At 45.9% G+C, this 19,690-nt stretch overlaps 2 pseudogenes; both read right to left on the bottom strand.

Annotated features, from left to right (window-relative positions):
* Positions 1 to 6,115: 6,115 nt before the first annotated feature.
* Positions 6,116 to 9,709, bottom strand: LOC128055683 (transcriptional enhancer factor TEF-4-like; annotated as a pseudogene).
* A 6,553-nt stretch (positions 9,710 to 16,262) lies between these two features.
* Positions 16,263 to 17,260, bottom strand: LOC128056571 (glyceraldehyde-3-phosphate dehydrogenase-like; annotated as a pseudogene).
* Positions 17,261 to 19,690: the final 2,430 nt, after the last annotated feature.

Here is a 19,690-nt window from a genome sequence, read left to right as displayed (position 1 = left end):
ATACAATATTGTAAAGTAATTACCTCCAATTGAAATAAATAAATCTATATTTAAAAAAAGACAGGGCTACATTCAGGGAAAAGGATCTCAAGTTAATAAAGTGATCAGCTGTAACCTAGTATCCAGTATCATACATAACTCATAAAAGTGGTCAGTGACAGGTTCCAAATGTGGTTCTCAAAAACTCTGCAAGTCATTAAACTCTCTTAATAAGTTTTACCTTTAATATATAACACTTGGAGAAAAAGCATACTCTGAATCATCAAGTATAGGCAGGAGATCCACCTAGTGCCATTCATCCATTCATCCCACATTCACTGATTGATTTAACACAATACTGATGTGCTATACACACTGCAAAACACAAAATGCTTAGAAGCTGGAGTCAGGTGCCTAACTCCTCCTCGGCACCTCCCACCTCCAGCAAGTGTGCTGATTCTACGGGCCCGTCCTCAAAGAGTGAATGCTGCTCTGACCCTGACCTGGCTCATGAACGGCTCCACTTAGCATCAAGTTCATTGGTGCTGACCTAGAACTGTGACAGGAGACTGACCCTAATGTCTTGTCCCTCTGAGATTGGGTTAGGGGCAAGATGGAGAGGAAAGGAACAGGAATTGTAAGAAGAAAGGCAGAGTCTTAGACCACAAGGTGGTGCAGTTGAAAAACCCAATAGACTTTGGCTCTTAATCAATGTACACAACAAATCCAGCTCGTGTTTATATAGCACTTACTATATGTGGTTTAAGCCCTTTACCAGAATGTGTTTTACAGTCCAGATGTCTGGTGAATCCTGGCCTACATTAGCTGTGCGACTTTGGGCAAACTGCTTAGCTTCCCGGGACACCATTTCTTTGCCTGGAAAATAGGGTAATACTAATACTAAATAATAGGGTCCTCATAAAAACTAAATTAGTAAAAATATAAAATGCTAAAATTGAACCCTGTCCTGGCACTCAGTGCTAATATGAACAATTATTATCCCACTAGTTAATAACACTCGTCTGCAGAGAAGGCAGACTATTTCTTCTTATTTTGTTAATAAGGTTTTGAGAGGCTGAGTCAATGTCTCAAGGTCACAAAGTGGCAGAACTTGAATTTGAATGCAGGCAGCCTGATTCCAAAGCTTGCAAGTTTAACCACCAGCATGAGGACAGCACTGTGCTGGGTTCCAGGTAGACCAGTCAGGGGATGAACAAGAGATCCCTATAAAGCACAGTAAACACTACAAGAGAGATATTAAAAGAAAAAATGGGAGAGGATGGCTGGGGATGGGGTAGCAGGGAGGGATAAAACCAAACCACCTGTAGGGGCTGAATTATGCTTCACCCAGCACGGGACTTGAGATCTGGTCTCAAAGAATAATGAGGAATTTGCTAGCCATGGAGAAAGACGGGTGTTCCAAAAACTCAAGACCTAGAATACCAAAAGAACGGGAAGTTGGATGGAATAGAAAGTGCATACTGGAAGTGTCATGAGATGAATTTGGGAAGGTAAATTGAGGTCAATGTTAGAGGTTAGATTTTATTCTATGAGACAGTGATTCTCAAATTATAATATGTACAGGATCTACCTCAGTGCTCGTAAAACACGTGCAGATTCTCATCTCTTCTGTCATCTGAGGGTGGGAGGACACTAACACTTCCATGTTAAGAACCAAAAATGTTTCCAGACATTGCCAGATACCATTTGGGAGGCAAAACCGAAACCCTGGCTGACAGCCTCTATTTTAAATCCTCCCATCCCTACTTTCCAGACACAGAAAACTACAGAAAGGCCTCATGCAGGATTTAAATGCTAGTGGTCCTACTCTAGGGTTTAGGTTAGCCAACAAGCCTAACAGTCTTTTGGGGAGAGAGACTCAAGTCATCCTTCTGGGGAAGAATTACATATTTGATGACAGACTGGATGACGGGCAGAAGATACAGGAGTGAGGTTTCAAGTTGAAGCTTCAGTGCTTTCCACTGAATTGTGAGAATAGTAGGTACTAAATAAATCATTTGGATTTGAATAGAATCAAGATGTATTTGCTCAAAAAGTAAAAAGCCTGGTCCCATGTGGTATGACCCAGGGACAGGTATTCTGCTCAAACTGGATAGAGGAACTCTTTGTAGGGCAGGATGTGGGGATGCTTGGTACAAACCAGCTGATTCCCAAATCCTGGCTGTATCCCTTCGCATCTGCATAGCCCTGGCAACATTACTCACCCTCTGTGCTTCTCACTTTGCCCCTTTGTAACATAGGGATAGGAGTCCCTACTCAGAGGCTTGATGTGAGAACTCAGGTAGTTAATAAGAGCAAAATGGCAAACTAACACAAAATGGTTTCCTCCCCTCTCCTTCCAAATCAGCCTCCTTACCTCCACCCTTGAATCCCATATTTAGTGCTCATCCCCACCCCCACACTCTAATCCTTGGGAAACCCAGTCAGAACTGCAAGAAGCTGACTATACTCCTCTCCGTGAGCAGAGCATGCCCCTAAGGATTTAGGGACCACCAACTACCTTTTCACCCCCCTATCCACTTTGATTTCTGGGGCCACCAAAAGCATGCAGCAGGCTGAGTTCCTGGAAAGGAGTCTGGTAAATGTCAGATATGCAGATGACACCTCCCTTATGGCAGAAAGCGAGGAGGAAGTAACGAGCCTCTTGATGACGGTGACAGAGGAGAGTGAAAAAGCTGGCTTAAAACATTCATAGAACAAAGCTACTGTTTTTCCAGTAGTCATGTATGAATGTGAGAGTCGGACCATAAAGAAGGCTGAGCATGGAAGAAACGATGCTTTTGAACTGTGGTGTTGGAGAAGACTCTTTTGGACCGCAAGGAGATCAAACCAGTCAATCCTAAAGGAAATCAACCCAGAATCTTCATTGGAAGAACCGAGGCTGAAGCTCCAGCACTTTGGCCACCTACCTAATGGGAAGAGCCAACTCATTGGAAAAGACCCTGATGCCGGGAAACATTGAAGGCAGGAGGAGATGGGGACAACAGAGAACGAGATGGTTGGATGGCATCACTGACTCAGTGGACATGAGTTTGAGCAAGCTCTGGGAGATGGTGAAGGTCAGGGACAGGGAAGTCTGGTGTGCTGCTGTCCCCGGGGTCGCAAATAGTCGGACACGACTGAGCCACTGAACAAAAATGAGATCAACTAGAGCCAAGGAAATTTCGGACAGGGCTGCACCTGGCAGGTTCGAGGTCAAAGCCAGTCACTGTCGCCGGCTGGGAACTAAGCCCCTGGTCCCGGAGGCGGAGGAGGAGAGAGGTGCAGAGATTAGGAAAGGACTCGCTCTCCGAAGCCAGGCTGCATAGGCAAGGAGCGGAGAGTTCCTGGATCCAGAAAAAGAAGCAGGGATGCGGGTAGGAAGCAACAGGAAAGTGAGAAGAGAGAAAACAAGCGCCGGTAAGCAAAGTTCCTTGGGGATACTCAGGCTACAACACCTGGGCAGGGGGTCAGGAACAAAGCAGCCTCCTCAGGTCAGAAGTGCTCTACGTGTTTCCAAAGCAGGGGTGTTCAGGGCAGGCCACGGCGCGCTGGGCATGCCAGGCGCCCCTACACCCTGAGCGCGCTCAACCGCAACGCTTACCTTCGCCCGAGCCGCCAACGCGCACTTCCGGGGTCCTGGCTCCGGGTGCTGGGGGCGGAGCCGGGGGACCAGGAGCCGATCACTAAGAGGACGCAACACAGCTGTGGCCAAGGTTTGGGCTGGCACTGGCGATTCGGAAAGAAGCCCCGGTGGAGACTTGTGGGCACGGGGTCCCGGCCGGGGCGCTCACGGGCGGCGGTGGTAACCCCAGCAGACGCAGGAGGACCACGATTCGGTGGGAGGAAAAGGTTGTCTCATTTCCTTCAGTCTGCCCCCTCCACTCCACCCACTTTGCTCTGGACCTGCCCTCCCTTCCCCTCCCCTTCCCCAAACCAGCTGCCCGTAAGGGCGCTGGAAAGACCTGAAACCTGAATGGCTGCGGCTCGCGGCGCCTCCCTCCGCAGCAAGTTAGTTCAAGCTCCGAAACTCCTGCCTTCTCCGCGCACTTCGAACAGTCCCCAGGGCTCTGAAAGGTTCTCCGTGGGCTGTCCCCACCCTGCCCCAGAGCTCTTCCCTTTTCCCCTGCTGGGAGGAAAGAAAAAGAAAGTGAAGGTCGCTCAGTCGTGTTCCACTCTTTGCGACCCCATGACTATACAGTCCATGGAACTCCCCAGGCCAGAATCCTGGAATGGGTAACCTCTCCCTTCCCCAGGGGATCTTCCTAACCTAGGAATCCAACCAGGGTCTGCTGCATTGCAGGCAGATTCTTTACCAACTGAGCTATGAGGCGCGCCCTTGCTGGGACCAGCCCAGATTTAAAAGCTAACCTCCAAGCTGCTTCCAGCATCCCATCCTCTCCTTCCTGTCCTCTCGCTTGCTTTGAGCTCTTTTGTGTGTGTGTGTGGGGCGGGGGGTGCGGGGCGGGGAGGGGTCCCTTTTTCTGATCTTAGTTCCCTATCTTAGTTCTAGGATCAGATAGCCAACCTGTGCCCCCTGCTGTGGAAGGCCAGACTGAATCACTGAACCACCAGGGACATACCTGAGCCCCTATTAAGCTACTTATTCCCCCCCAATCAGTTCAGTTCAATCGCTCAGTCATGTCCGATTCTTTGCAACCCCATGAATCGCAGCATGCCATGCCTCCCTGTCCATCACCAACTCCCAGAGTTCACTCAAACTCATGTCCATCAAGTCGGTGATGCCAATCCAGCCATCTCATCCTCTGTCGTCCACTTCTCCTCCTGCCCCCAATCCCTCCCAGCATCAGAGTCTTTTCCAGTGAGTCAACTCTTTGCATGAGGTGGCCAAAGTATTGGAGTTTCAGCTTTACCATCAGTCCTTCCAAAAAACACCCAGGACTGATCTCCTTTAGAATGGACTGGTTGGATCTCCTTGCAGTCCAAGGGACTCCCAAGAGTCTTCTCCAACACCACAGTTCAGAAGCATCAATTCTTTGTCACTCAGCTTTCTTCACAGTCCAACTCTCACATCCATACATAACCACTGGAAAAACCATAGCCTTGACAAGATGGACCTTTGTTGGCAAAGTAATGTCTCTGCTTTTTAATATGCTGTCTATGTTGATCATAACTTTCCTTCCAAGGAGTAAGCGTCTTTTAATTTCATGGCTGCAATCACCACCTACAGTGATTTTGGAGCCCCCCAAAATAAAGTCTGCCAGTGTTTCCCTAACTATTTGCCATGAAGTGATGGGACCAGATGCCATGATCTTCGTTTTCTGAATGTTGAGCTTTAAGCCAACTTTTTCACTCTCCTCTTTCACTTTCATCAAGAGGCTTTTTAGTTTCTCTTCACTTTCTGCCATAAGGGTGGTGTCATCTGCATATCTGAGGTTATTGATATTTCTCCTGGAGATCTTTTTTTTTTTTTTTGTAAAATAGCTTTATCCTCTGTCAAAACACAAACCAACACATTTGGAGGGGGGAGAGGGGGGCAGGAGGAGAGAGAGGAGAGGGAGGCAACACAGTCTAGCCCCACGGCACATTTAGAAGAGGGCAGGAGATTAAAAAGCCTCACCCCACTGCTTGCCCAGCTGAGAAAAAGTCACGACCCTAATACCCACTTATAAATATCTCATTATATTAAAAAAATAATAATATATTTCCAGGGCCCACCTGACTCTGCCCCTGCACAGAAAGGGTTAACCTTCAATATTCGATATCAGGGTTCCTGGGATGGAGGTGGTAAGAAGAGGGAGATTGAGAACAGGGAGGTGTGGAAAAACAGGGAGGGATGAGCCCATGTGTCACGGGGGCCCTCCAGAACATCCAGAACAAAGAAAAGGTAGGGCACCTGTCAGAGACAGAAACCAGTGCTATCCCAGGGGTTGTCTCACTCCTGTCCTCAGTGCCTAATGCTCTGGGGTGATCTGTCCTTTCAGACACCCCTGTGAGGTTCCAAAATCAGGATCCGTCTTCCCCTCTCAGTCCCAGCCCATTCCACTCACCACCCAGCTTTTAGAGTCCTAACAGGGAGCAGTCCCCTCCCCATGTAAGAAACATGGGGAAAGCTGGAGGTCCTGCCTGGGAGGAGAGGGTATTCTGGAGGGTGAGCCGCTTTTGGGGTCCCCCTTCAGTCCCTGACCAGGCAATAAATGTGGCGCTGGGCCGCCCGCTCACTGGTGGAGACTGCAAAGACGTACACAGTGCAGAGCAACAGTTCCTGGGTGTCTCTGTTTGTCGCCACCTGCAGGATGGTGAAGTCCTCCAGGACGCTGTTCATCATATAACGCTCAGGCAGCTGCTGCAATTTGTGCAGAAAATTCACCAGGTTCTCGAACATGGGTGAGCGCAGCAGGCGGTACATGAATCTTCCGTCCTCCAGCTGGGCACGCTCCATCCAGAATTTGACCAGAAAGAAGGCATGGGGGGGCCCATGATCATACAGCTCCCGCAGACCACCCTTTTTCTCGGGGAATTTGTCGTAGATCTGCCGGATGTCCACTCTCGAGGGGAGGTGCTCCAGGGCTGGGGCAGTGCTGGCTGATGTGTACAAACAGGTGCCTCTGGTAAGAATTAGTTGCATCTGGTGGTTCCACAAAGGCCGAGAACGTCACTAGTGGCAACCAAGCAGTGCCCAGAGCCCGAGCCTGCCAGGCTGGGGGCGATGGGGCAGGTGGGGGCAAAGCGGGAGGTAAGAGGGCTTTTGGAGGCTCATACCCTGGGAGGTCAGTAGATGGAGGAGTCTGTGACAAGGAGAACGGTGTCTGCAAGTATGGCTTCACATCAGGAACATTCCATGGGGGCCAGAACTCCCCAGCCAAAACTGGAAAAGCTCCAGGGTCTGGGGACCAGCGGGACCCAGTTTGGCCTGCACGAAAGGTGCTGAGATGAGCTGGGCAGAGGACATGGTGGCCATTGTCTGGAAAGCCTTGTCCTTGGAAACCTGGTCCACGTTCAGGGCCTTGAGCTTGGACTGGATTTACCTCAATTTCCTTCGGGCCAAAACCTGGATGTGACTAGAGATCTGTTTGCGAGTTTGGGTCTTTCCTGTTTTCAGCTTGATGTAGCAGGCAATCAGTTCATTCCGATCATACATCTTGCCTTCATCAGACAGGATGATTTTCCACCCACAGGGCGGGTAGATGGCCAGGGCCTCCTGGAAGCTCTGCTCGATGTCTGGACTCCAGACACCTTCTGCGTCTCGGCCCCTGTCGCCCCCCCGCCCCCTCACTGCCGTCGGTGCCCTCCTCACTTCCTTCCTCACTTCCTGTCCAGCCGTTGCCATCGTCCAGAGGGGCCCAGCGTGGGGTTCCCCCATCTGGGCCTCCTGGCCTCGGGCTGGGGAGCTGCTGTCCCAGCAATCTTAATTCCAGCTTGTGCTTCTTCCAGCCCAGCGTTTCTCATGATGTACTCTGCACATAAGTTAAATAAGCAGGGTGACAATATACAGCCTTGACGTACTCCTTTTCCTATTTGGAACCAGTCTGTTGTTCCATGTCCAATTCTAACTGTTGCTTCCTGACCTGCATACAGATTTCTCAAGAGGCAGGTCAGGTGGTCTGGTATTCCCATCTCTTTCAGAATTTTCCACAGTTTATTGTGATCCAAACAGTCAAAGGCTTTGGCATAGTCAATAAAGCAGAAATAGATGTTTTTCTGGAACCCTCTTGCTTATTCGATGATCCAGCAGATGTTGGCAATTTGATCTCTGGTTCCTCTGCCTTTTCTAAAACCAACTTGAACATCCGGAAGTTCACGGTTCACGTATTGGTGAAGGCTGGCTTGGAGAATTTTGAGCATTACTTTACTAGCATGTGAGATGAGTGCAATTGTGCGGTAGTTTGAGCATTCTTTGGCATTGCCTTTCTTTGGGATTGGAATGTAAACTGACCTTTTCCAATCCTGTGGCCACTGCTGAGTTTTCCAAATTTGCTAGCATGTTGAGTGCAGCACTTTCACAGCATCATCTTTCAGGACTTGAAATAGCTCCACTGGAATTCCATCACCTCCACTAGCTTTGTTCATAGTGATGCTTTCTAACGCCCACTTGACTTCACATTCCAGGATTTCTGGCTCTAGATGAGTGATCACACCATCGTGATCATCTTGCTTGTGAAGATCTTTTTTGTACAGTTCTGTGTATTCTTGCCACCTGTTCTTAATATCTTCTGCTTCTGTTAGGTCCATACCATTTCTGTCCTTTATCGAGCCCATCTTTGCATGAAATGTTCCCTTGGTATCTCTAATTTTCTTGAAGAGATCTCTAGTCTTTCCCATTCTGTTGTTTTCCTCTATTTCTTTGCATTGATCACTGAGGAAGGCTTTCTTATCTCTCCTTGCTATTCTTCAGAACTCTGCATTCAGATGTTTATATATTTCCTTTTCTCCTTGGCTTTTCACTTCTCGTCTTTTCACAGCTATTTGTAAGGCCTCCCCAGACAGCCATTTTGCTTTTTGGCATTCTTTTCCATGGGGATGGTCTTGATCCCTTTCTCCTGTACAATGTCACGAACCTCCATCCATAGTTCATCAGGCACTCAGTCTATCAGATCTAGTCCTTTAAATCCATTTCTTACTTCCACTGTATAATCATAAGGGATTTGATTTAGGTCATACCTGAATGGTCTAGTGGTTTTCCCTACTTTCTTCAATTTAAGTCTGAATTTGACAATAAGGAGCTCATGATCTGAGCCACAGTCAGCTCCTGGTCTTGTTTTTGCTGACTGTATGGAGCTTCTCCATCTTTGGCTGCAAAGAATATAATCAATCTGATTTTGGTGTTGACCATCTGATGATGTCCATGTGTAGTCTTCTCTTGTGTTGTTGGAAGAGGGTGTTTGCTATGACCAGTGCGTTCTCTTGGCAAAACTCTATTAGCCTTTGCCCTGCTTCATTTCATATTCCAAGGCCAAATTTGCCTGTTACCCCAGGTGTTTCTTGACTTCCTACTTTTGCATTCCAGTCCCCTATAATGAAAAGGACATCTTTTTTTCCCCAATGTGGGTGTTTAAAATCTAATGTGTAATCTTAAAAGAGTGTTATTTTGATGAGGAGAGTATTTGATGTCTTTGTTTGGTTTTGCTCATTCAAATTTGGGATTTTCTTTCTTAAATTCAAGGACTGTTTTATTTAAGAGCCTGATAAGTGCTGAGCCGGGCTCTAGGAACTTAGCAAAGAACCAGTAGGGCAAGTTGTTCCTGGACAATTCTAATATGTGTCTAGTGCAGACAGAGGCCCAGGAATTCTGTGGTCTCCTACAAGATAGGTCAAGTACTGGAAGAGCTTTCTACAGAGTAAAAAAGGCATGCACAGAGCTAAGAAGGAATGGAAAACCCCCATCAGGAGGTGGTCTATCAGAGAACACAGCCAGGATGGGGAGTGACGGTAGATGAATGTGGAAGAGAATGGTGACCAGTCTACCAAGAAAGAATTAAGAACTTGTCAACCACAGATTGCAGTTGCCATGGGTGCTCTGGCTTCCCAGGTGGCACTAGTGCTAAAGAATCCACCTACCAATGCAGGAGATTCAAGAGATGCGGGTTCAGTTCCTGGGTCGGGAAGATCCCCTGGAGAAGAAAATGGCAACCCACTCCAGTATTCTTGCTTGGATAATCCCATGGACAGAGGAGCCTGGCGACTACAGTCTTTGGGAGTCACAAAGAGTTGGACATGACTGACTGACTAAGCACACACACACAAACACACATACCTGGGTGCTTGCCATTTACCTCTACAAGGATTAAATCATTTGTTGCTGCTGACTTTCAACATCCCCTGAAGGAGTTCAGGGTGAGGAGCAGAAATGAGGCAATCTGTGGCCCAGGAAAACTGACAGGACAGGTCTTTAGATAGTTAGATATTCTCAGGAGCTGATTTTTGTGAGCCCAATTCTTGCATCTCCTCCTATCTGGAACACTAAAATCCTTCATGGTGACACTGTTCCTCAGGACTCGCAAAGGCTTCACAAGACTAATAGAAACCTTCTGGAAAAATAATGTGTTTGATTGCATGTATTCCCTGTTCACAAAAAATCATATATACTGACCTTTCCCCTGCTGCCTCTTTGGAGCAGTTTCTCAGAGCTATCTGAGGTGCTGTCTCCTGGCTGCAGTCCTCATTTTACTGCAGATGAAACTTGCAACTCTCACATTGTGCATTTAAGTTGACAAGCTACAGAGAACAGTGGGCTGGCATTGGCAAGAACTAGTGACCAAGAGCTGATAGGGTACAGATGAGTAGGTGAAGTAAAGAGGCAACTTCCAGGCCTCTGGCTGGACACACTGGTGACCAGTGGGTGACCAGAATCCAGAGCACCTTCTGGGGATGCTCTTTCAAGTGTGATCTGGGGACTGGCATTATGAACATGAACTGAGAGTTTGTTGCAAATGGGAACTTTACAGCCCTATTTGACCTACTGAATCGGAATCTGAATTTTAACAAGATCCCAGATAATTCAAATGTGCATTAGAATTTCAAAAGCACTAATCTCTAGACCACTGACTGTGTATAAGAATGACTGGTTATTAGACTGTGGAGCTTTTTAAATAGAAACACCTCGAGAGCTTTAAAAAACAATATGAGGCCCCCAGACTCCTGCTCCCACAAATGTTTATTTAGTTGGCCTGTGGTGGGGCTTGGAGAAGGCAATGGCACCCCACTCCAGTACTCTTGCCTGGAAAATCCCATGGACGGAGGAGCCTGGTAGGCTGCAGTCCATGGGGTCGCTAAGAGTTGGACACGACTGACCGACTTCACTTTCACTTTCACTTTCATGCATTGGAGAAGGAAATGATAACCCACTCCAGTGTTCTTGCCTGGAGAATCCCAGGGATGGGGAACCCTGGTGGGCTGCTGTCTCTGGGGTCGCACAGAGTCGGACATGACTGAAGCGACTTAGCAGCAGCAGCAGCAGTGGTGGGGCTCCAAAATCAGTGTTTTAAAAATGCTTTTCAGATGATCTAATACAGTCGGAGTTAAAAACCACTGTTCTAGACTTATTCAAATGCTATTTCATTTAACCTTGAAGGACACCTCTTCAGAAAGAAAAGAACACCTGTGTGTAAATGACAATGTAAAGACCAATTATCTCACCCTTGTACAGAGCCAACGGGTCTGCTGGAAAGGGCCCTTGTTTCCTAAACTAATCAGGGAATCAGATTCTTGCCTCAGATGGCCTCTGAAGTACTGTTCCAAACTTGGGGCCTCAGGCCTCTCAGGCTTCAGATACTTATCTGTAAAATACACACATGACTATTCTATAATTTCACACCTTGGCCTGAAAGGTGCCATGATCAGAGCTCTTTCTAACTTGCTAGCTCTATCAGCACGCAAATGGAAAAGTGATGTTCAGAGGTGGGTTTTCCTGATAAAACACTCTGTGTGCAGCTGCCATTCGTAAGCACCAGAGATCAGAGAATTATGTGCTGAGCAAGGGCAACACACATAAGTGATGCTCAGTAAATGTGTACTAAATGTATAAATAAATATATGAATGAATAACTATCATTCATAATGGTGGCATAGACATTCCATGAATTGGCCTTAACCCAGAGCATATTCACTTGCTTCCTAATCTAGAGGAAGGACTCTGGAATTTGGAAGCACTTTGACCCATAAACCTAGCTTAGGATTTAAAACTACTCCCTGATGGCTCAGCAGTAAAGAATCCACCAGCCAACACAGGAGATGCAGATTCAATCCCTGGGTGGGGAAGATCCCCTGAAGAAAGAAGAGGCAACCCACTCCAGTATTCTTGCCTGGGAAGTCCCATGGAAAGAGGGGCCTTGTGGACTACAGTCCCTGGGGTCGCAAAGAGTCAGACACAACTTAGCAACTAAAAAACAACAAAAATAAAACCTTTGCTGAAGGCTTAGTACACACCAGGCACTGAGCTAAATGCTCTGCTTAGGATAACCTCATTTCATTATAATGAAGAAGATACTATTGAACTTCTACAGCCCAGTTAGTTTCAGGAATCATAGATATAAAGGGATGAGGGCAGCCCCTAGGGCAGCATCCAGGGCAGCCCCTGCCTCTGGTTGTGCAACTGGGCATATGTGGCCAGAGAGCCCTCTTGGGGGTCTTAGGGGTCACTCTTCAAAGAGAATGCTTCCATAGAGACCAACCTGAGGGAAGGGCTTTGGAGTGACTGCTCCAGGGCCCCATAAGAACTGATGCTCCCAGAAGCTATCTCAAGAGATCTCTGGACTATATGGTTAAGCCTTGGATAGGGACTCTTCAAAGCTACCCACTTCGTGGTTGCACCTGTTTGCACTTACTGTCTTGCTTACTTACAAAAGCCAAACCCTGCCACAGTTCTTTTCACATATATTTTTCCTAACCCTCACAGCACCCTGACAAGTACTCTTGTTTTCATGTTTTATAAATGAGAAAACTGAGATGTCATTAAATGAAGATTTGTTTGTCCCTGCAATCCAAGTTTCTCAAGTGGTACAATTGACCACCACCATTGTTCACATCGATCACCACCCTTTTACCCCCACACCACCATTTTGATAGAAACAAGAGTTCTTATTTCAGACCTCATTCACTTGTCACAGTTACACTTCATCAAAATTCTCTGTCCCCCTTTTCCCCATATGTAAAATAAGTTGTCCTTGATTGCCCATTTACCAAGACACTATGCATGGCTCGGGGCTTCCTCTGTGGCTCAGCAGCTAAGAATCCACCTACAACGCAGGAGACGTAAGAGGCGCAGTTTCGATCCCTGGGTCAGGAAGATCTCCTAGAGGAGGGCATGGCAACCCACCCCAGTATTCTTGCCTGGACAGAGGAGCCTGGTAGGTTACAGTCCATAGGGTCGCAAAGAGTCAGACATGACTGAAGCGACTCAGCAAGCAACAAGCAATACATGGCCTGATCCTCCATAACCTGAGATGAGGAGAGAGAAACTATAGACTGTGATGAGAAACCAAACATATTGGGGAGATTTATCCCAGGATGAGAGGGTTCAGTACTTCATTAATAGCACAACTATCATAAAAGAGAGAATCCTCTATTTTCCATGTCTGTGCATGTGTGCTTAGTTGCTTCAGATATGTCCAACTCTGTGACCCCATGGACTGTAGCTGATCAGGCTCCTCTGTCCATGGGATTCTCCAGGCAAGAATACTGGAGTGGGTTGTCATGCCCTCCTCCAGCAGATCTTCCCAATGCAGGGATTGAATCTGTTTCTCTTATGTCTCCTGCACTGGCAGGCGGGTTCTTTACCACTAGTGCCATCTGGCATTCTGTATAATTCAAGACTTTAGACTGAATGTGAGGAGGGGTTATTAAGTCCCTATCCTAGACTATGGCAGATACTCAGTGGCCATCTTATGAAGCTACTCCCCTGGTTATGGGACTGCTGGGTTGGCATTATGGCTCAGTTAAATAGGAACACAATTTGGGGTTGAGAGCCATAGGATGAGCCAGGTAGGAGCAGAAGCAGGAAGGAGTCCATACTCACAGACATGGCCTGTGGCTCCAGTTATAGGCAGGGGTGGGGAATTAGAAGAGGAAAAGTGTTCATCCTGGGAAACCAGAATCTGAAGTAACTACTTCATGCATGGGTCCAGGCCCAGAGCTGTGAACTAAACTCTCATTGTAAGCACTCTTGCTTACAAGTGTAAGCTTGTAAGCTTAAAAGCTTGTAAGCCCAATTGTCAACAAGCTTAGGCCTCCCTGCAGAGTATGCTAGGCTCCCAAGGTGCTGGTGATAAAAGCAAGGCTCCACCACCCTGCATACTGGTGTCCTGGTTAGCAGCAGGACATCTTGACCCATGGAAGAGGTCCAGTCCCATGGGCTTCCCAGTGGCGCTAGTGGTAAAGAACACGGCTGCCAATGCAGGAGACGTAAGAAATGAAGGTTCAAAGACAATCTCTTTAACAAGTGGTGCTGGGAAAACTGGTCAACCACTTGTAAAAGAATGAAACTAGAACACTTTCTAACACCATACACAAAAATAAACTCAAAACGGATTAAAGATCTAAACATAAGACCAGAAACTATAAAACTCCTAGAGGAGAACATAGGCAAAACACTCTCCAGCATAAACCACAGCAGGATCCTCTATGACCCACCTCCCAGAGTATTGGAAATAAAAGCAAAAATAAATAAATGGGGCCTAATTAAAATTAAAAGCTTCTGCACAACAAAGGAAACTATAAGCAAGGTGAAAAGACAGCCTTCAGAATGGGAGAAAATGATAGCAAATGAAGCAACAGACAAAGAATTAATCTCAAAAATATACAAGCAACTCCTGCAGCTCAATTCCAGAAAAATAAAAGACCCAATCAAAAAATGGGCCAAAGAACTAAACAGACATTTCTCCAAAGAAGACATACAGATGGCTAACAAACACATGAAAAGATGCTCAACATCACTCATTATCAGAGAAATGCAAATCAAAACCACAATGAGGTACCATTTCATGCCAGTCAGAATGGCTGCTATCTAAAAGTCTACAAGCAATAAATGCTGGAGACGGTGTGGAGAAAAGGGAACCCTCTTACACTGTTGGTGGGAATGCAAACTAGTACAGCCACTATGGAGAACAGTGTGGAGATTCCTTAAAAAACTGGAAATAGAACTGCATATGACCCAGCAATCCCACTCTTGGGCATACACACAGAGGAAACCAGAATTGAAAGAGACACGTGTACCCCAATGTTCATCGCAGCACTGTTTATCATAGCCAGGACATGGAAACAACCTAGATGTCCATCAGCAGATGAATGGATAAGAAAGCTGTAGTACATATACACAATGGAGTATTACTCAGCCATTAAAAAGAAAACATTTGAATCAGTTCTAATGAGGTGGATGAAACTGGAGCCTATTATACAGAGTGAAGTAAGCCAGAAAGAAAAACACCAATACAGTATACTAATGCATATATATGGAATTTAGAAAGATGGTAATGATAACCCTGTGTGCAAGACAGCAAAAGAGGCACAGATGTATAGAACAGTCTTTTGGGCTCTGTGGGAGAGGGAGAGGGTGGGATGATTTGGGAGAATGGCATTGAAACATGTAAATTATCATATGTGAAATGAATTGCAGTCCAGGTTCGATGCATGATACACCGTGCTCGGGGCTGGTGCACTGGGATGACCCAGAGGGATGGGATGAGGAGGGAGGTGGGAGGGGAGTTCAGGATGGGAAACACATGTACACCCGTGGTGGATTCATGTCAATGTATGGCAAAACCAATACAATATTGTAAAGTAATTAACCTCCAATTAAACTAAATAAATTTATATTTTTAAAAAATGAGGATTCAATACCTGGGTTGGGAAGATCCCCAGGAGAAAGAAACAGCAACCCACTCCAGTATACTTGCCTAGAGAATCCCATGAATAGAGGAGCCTGGCAAGCTATAGTCCATAGGGTTGCAAAGAGTCAGATATGACTGAAGTGACTTAACACAGTTCTCAGAGCCCCTTTTTTTAACACAAAAGAAAAGTAGTAGTTTTAACCCTCAGTCAGTGGAGACTGTAGCATTTCTTCAGCAACACTAATGTCATGATGCTGGGATTTAGTAGGAGATTCCAAGTCCACATCATTGTGGAGCCCTGTCAATCAACTTAAACAAGGACCCCAGACACATTTTTGCTGCTTCCACTTCCCTAACTCTCATCTGTGTTTGCATGACTGCAATTTGATGATATTACACAAAGCTCATTGTGGCGAACCTTTACTGATACTGGTTTTTGCCTCAAACAAAAATGTGACCTCAAACTTTGGTTATTTCCATTTTACTGATGAGGAAATTAAGGCACAGTTCCCAAAAGGGGACAATGAAACTAAGGTGAGACCTTCAGGCCCCTATCATTTTACCGCCAAATGATGTAGGTAAGATACTGCACTATGCTTGCAGTGAAATAGGTCCAGACATGTCCTCACTCAAAATCATCTGGCCTCTGTAGCCTACTTACCAATGTGGTTCAATTTATCTGCCATTTCCTGGAGACTACCTGCCTTCACAAAGAATTTTCCTAGACACCAGAGGCATGTTACACTCACTCCTAACCTGGAGAATATTTTATTTTATTATTTATTTATTTTGGGGGGGTATAGGGTACTTTTATTGATGGTACAGGACAAGGCAGCTCCCTAAGCCCCTCCCCTTCCTCAGGGCCTTGGGGATGGAAAACGTGTGGAGGTTGGGAGATTCCTAGTATGGTGGAGGATCGAGGTGGGGCAAGGACTCCCCAGAAGCTGAGGAACTCTCTCTTCCTCTCGTGCTCCTGCTGAGTCTGGGGGTCTGGGGGCCCTACTTCTTGGAGGCCATGTGGACCATGAGGTCCACCACCCTGTTGCTCTAGTCAAATTCATTGTGGTGCCAGGAAATGAGCTTGACAAAGTGGTCATTGAGGGCAATGCTAGCCTTAGCATCAAAGGTAGAAGAGTGAGTGTTGCTGTTGAAGTTGCAGGAGACAACCTGGTCCTCAGTGTAGCCTAGAATGCCCTTGAGGGGGGCCCTCTGATGCCTGCTTCACCACCTTCTTGATCTCATCATGCTTGGCAGGTTTCTCCAGGCGGCAGGTCAGATCCACAACAGACACTTTGGAAGTGGGGATGCAGAAGGCCATGCCAGTGAGCTTCCCGTTGTGCTCAGGGATGACCTTGCCCATAGCCTTGGCAGTGCCAGTAGAAGCAGGGATGATGTTCTGGGCAGCCCCTCAGCCATCAGGCCACAGCTTCCCAGAGGGGCCATCCATGGTCTTCTGGGTGGCAGTGATGGCGTGGACTGTGGTCATGAGTCCCTCCACAATGCCAAAGGGGTCATGGATGACCTTGGCCAGGGGGGCCAAGCAGCTGGTGGTGCAGGAGGCGTTGCTGGCAATCTTGAGGGTGTTATACTTCTCGTGGTTCATGCCCATCACAAACGTGGGCATGGGCAGAAGGCACAGAGATGATGACCCTCTTGGTGCCGCCCTTCAAGTGAGCCCCAGCCTTCTCCATGGTAGTGAAGACCCCAGTAGACTCTACCATGTATTCAACACCAGCATCACCTCACTTGATTTTGGTGGGATCTTGCTCCTGGAAGATGATGATGGCCTTTCCATTGATGATGAGCATCCCGTTCACCACCTTGACTGTGCTGTGGAAATTGCCGTGGGTGGAATCATACTGGAACATGTAGACCATGTAGTGAAGGTCAAAGAAGGGATCATTGATGGCAACAATGTCCACTTTGCCAGAATTAAAAGCAGCCCTGGTGACCAGGTGCCAGATGTGGCCGAATCCGTTCACTCTGGCCTTCACCATCTTGTCTCAGGGATGTGGCTGGCACAGCATGGAAGTTGCGGCTATCTGTTGAATGGGCAGGAGCAGAGAAATAGAGAATATTTTAAAATTGCAAGCTGGGCTCCAAACCGATTGAATCAGAATCTCTAGGGGTGGAGCCCATTTTTTCAACCTCTGCAGGTAATTAAAATGTACAGTCAGGATTAAGAAGCACTTCTGTTGGAAAGGCACCATCAAGAAAAGGAAAATATCAAAATCTCTCTCTTGACTGAAGCATGTTAAGATAACACCAAACTAACAAAAATCCCTGGACTTATCTCAGTCTTGAGCAGGTGAGGCCATCAACACATGCTGAAGAGTAGGAAATCTTGTTCTGTCCTAAGGAAGTACAAATGATCGAAACCAGAATTCTTGTCCTTTCTTTTATGACACTGCTATTTACAAGAAGCATTCATACATCAAGCACTTATAATTTCAGAAGTAGTAAATGATCTCTAAGAGTCAGAGCAAGACAGTAATGTAAACATGTAGAGGCAAGACAAAAGAAATTGCCCCACGGCTTTTGTTGTTCAGTCACTCAGTCCTGTCCAACTCTTTGCAACCCCATGGGCTGCTGCACACCAGGCTTCCCTGTTCTTCACCATCTCCCGGAGCTTGGTCAAACTCATGTCCATTGCGTCAGTGATGCCATCCAACCATCTCGTCCCCTGTCATCCTCATGACCTTATGAGAGGCTAATGGATGTGCAGACAGACATCAATATCTGTCAATGGGGATTTTATACAGCAACAGTCACCATTAATGATGTCACATTAGGAAAATCAGGAAGCTGAGAATTTTTTAAAATGTTCTACCCTATAGTCTTTTCATATTTATTAATCTTAACATAAGTAAGATTGTTTAAATAATCTTGTTTAATATTTAACATTGTGTAAAATATTAAGGATGCAAGACAATTTCTTTCTCTTTGTTTCTTGCTTCCTTTTTCTCTTCTTTTTTAAAAAATCCACCTTCTCACTTTTACCTTTACATTCCCTGGAAAACTAATAAAACTAATAAAGTTTCTGTTAAGGCCCAGGGATAGTCATTAACCAGGTGACATTTAAGTTCACCTCATAACTTCCCACTGAAACGATGCTAGTCATGATATTAAGTTGGTGCAAAAATAATTGCGGTTTTGCATTGTTGACATTTGCTGTTTGATATTGAGTTACATTCTTAAATAAATGTGGCTATATTATATATCATTTTAATGTGCATTTCTCATTTTATGTTTTTTTGTTAGCAGCTTATTACTTGCTTATTACCTGCTGTTTATTTTACATTTATTTTTGATTAGGGAAATGATGTTAGACAAAAAAGTAAATTTGAGAGATTTTCTTACCTGAGTTCAAAATGGATCTTAAAGAAGCAGAGACAACTCACAATATCAACGATACATTTGGCCCAGGAACTGCTAACAAACATATACTGCAGTGGTGGTTCAAGAAGTTTTCAAAGGAGACAAGAGCTTGCTGGCCATTGGAAGCTGACAATGACCAATTGAGAAGATTACTGAAGCTGATCCTCTTATGAGAAGTTGCCAAAGAACTCAATGTCGGCACTTCTGTGGCTGTGCAGCATTTGAAGCAAATTGGAAAGGTGAAAAAGCTCGATAAGTGGATACCTTATGAGCTGACTGAAAATCAAAAAAATCATTGTTTTGAAGTTTCATCTTCTCTATCTATCAGATTATGATGTGCGATGAAAAGGGGATTTTCTCCACAACTGGAGACAACCAGCTCAGTGTTTGGACTGAGAAGTTCCAAAGCGCTTCCCAAAGCCACACTTGCACTAAAAAAAGCCATGGTCACTGTTTGGTGATCTGCTGCCCGTTTGATCCACTACAGCTTTCTGAATCCCAGCAAAACCATTACATCTGAGAAGTATGCTCAGCAAATTGATGAGATGCACTGAAAACTGCAACGCCTGAAGCCAACATGGGTCAACAGAATGGGCCCAATTCTTCTTATGACAACACCCAACCGCATGTCACACAACCAGCACTTCAAAAGTTGAATGAATTGGGCTACAACGTTTTGCCTCATCCAGTATATTCACTTGACCTCTCACCAACCAACTACCAGTTCTTCAACATCTTGACACCTTTGTGCAAGGAAAACACTTCCACAACCAACAGCATGCAGAAAATGCTTTCCAAGAGTTCATCAAATCTGAGGTATGGATTTTTATGATACAGGAATAAACAAATTTATTTCTTATTGGCAAAAAGTGGTAATTGTAATGGTTCCTATTTTGTTTAATAAAGATGTATTTGAGCCTAGTTATGATTTAAAATTCATGGTCTGAAACCGCAATTACTTTATCACCAACCTTAATAGTATTAGTTGCTAATACCTCTTAGACACCAAAGGTTGAAGAAAGCAGCACCACTTACAGCCAGACCATTCA

Source organism: Budorcas taxicolor, chromosome 11 (genome assembly GCF_023091745.1).
Source record: "Budorcas taxicolor isolate Tak-1 chromosome 11, Takin1.1, whole genome shotgun sequence".
Lineage (NCBI taxonomy): Eukaryota > Metazoa > Chordata > Mammalia > Artiodactyla > Bovidae > Budorcas > Budorcas taxicolor.
Note: the sequence above shows the minus strand (reverse complement) of the source record. Positions and strands in the feature narration are given on the sequence as shown.